At 36.4% G+C, this 959-nt stretch overlaps 1 protein-coding gene across 3 annotated transcripts in view; it reads right to left on the reverse strand.

The window, feature by feature from the left end:
- Positions 1-959, reverse strand: part of LOC101589209 (sperm-associated antigen 6) — a 105,915-nt gene that overhangs the window by 52,538 nt on the left and 52,418 nt on the right. The gene's annotated exons all lie outside the window — the stretch shown is intronic.

Consider the following 959-nt stretch of genomic DNA (forward strand, 5'->3'; position numbering starts at 1 on the left):
TGTCTTTCAGACTTACAAATAGCATAAACTACAGATGTATACCAGACTAAGAATCATAAACATTGTAAGATACTTTTCAATATTCAATATTCACCCTAAAACTTTCCATTAGTTGAGCACTTACCATAAGGCAAGTACTGGCCTAAGGGCTTATATGTTAACGCATCACCCCCACAAAACATTTCTTAAGTAATTACTGTTAGTTACCCTATCTTTTTTTTTTTTGTTTTTAGTTACCTTATTTTGAAGAAGTTAAGGTTCACAAAGTTAAAAAGCTGTGTATATGATTACACAGAAGATAAGTGGTAATACTTGGACTCATACTGATATGCTACCTAATGCCACAGTGCTCTTAAAAGACTTGGCTGTGTTGTCACTTTATTCTCTACCACAAGACAGTAGAGGGAGAAAGATATTTTATTTTGTTGATGTTTAAAGCTACAGTTTGTTGATTGTTGTTTAAGTTGCCTTTTTTATATATGTTTGTGAAAAAGAACATTTTTTATGCTATTCCTTCATAAGCAACTTCTATAATGTGGTGGTGAGGTTCTGTTCCCTGTGTATTTCTTATTATCTGGGTGTGCCAGCACAGCCTTTTCTGAAGAAGCTCCAGTCCAAGTTTTATGACTTCACTAAGATGCCATTTCTTCAGAGAAAATGGCTCTTCTCCTCCTTCCATACCAATAGGAGTGGAAAACAAACTTTCCAAAGTTATGTCCATATATTCACTCACTCCTGTGTGTGGCTCTCTTAGCTGTCTTGAAATGCTCTATCATGGGTGACAGCACAGGCTCACTGACCATTCTACAGGGCTGTAGACCACCATAATCATTTCAACTTAACAAATTTACCAAGGTCTTTAAAGCTCAGTTCTGTTCCCTACATGGCCTGCCACAACCTTTTCCTTCTTCTTTCCTTCTTTCCTTCTTTCCTTCTTTCCTTCTTTCCTTCTTTCCTTC

Source organism: Octodon degus, unplaced genomic scaffold (assembly GCF_000260255.1).
Source record: "Octodon degus isolate 3935 unplaced genomic scaffold, OctDeg1.0 scaffold00145, whole genome shotgun sequence".
NCBI lineage: Eukaryota > Metazoa > Chordata > Mammalia > Rodentia > Octodontidae > Octodon > Octodon degus.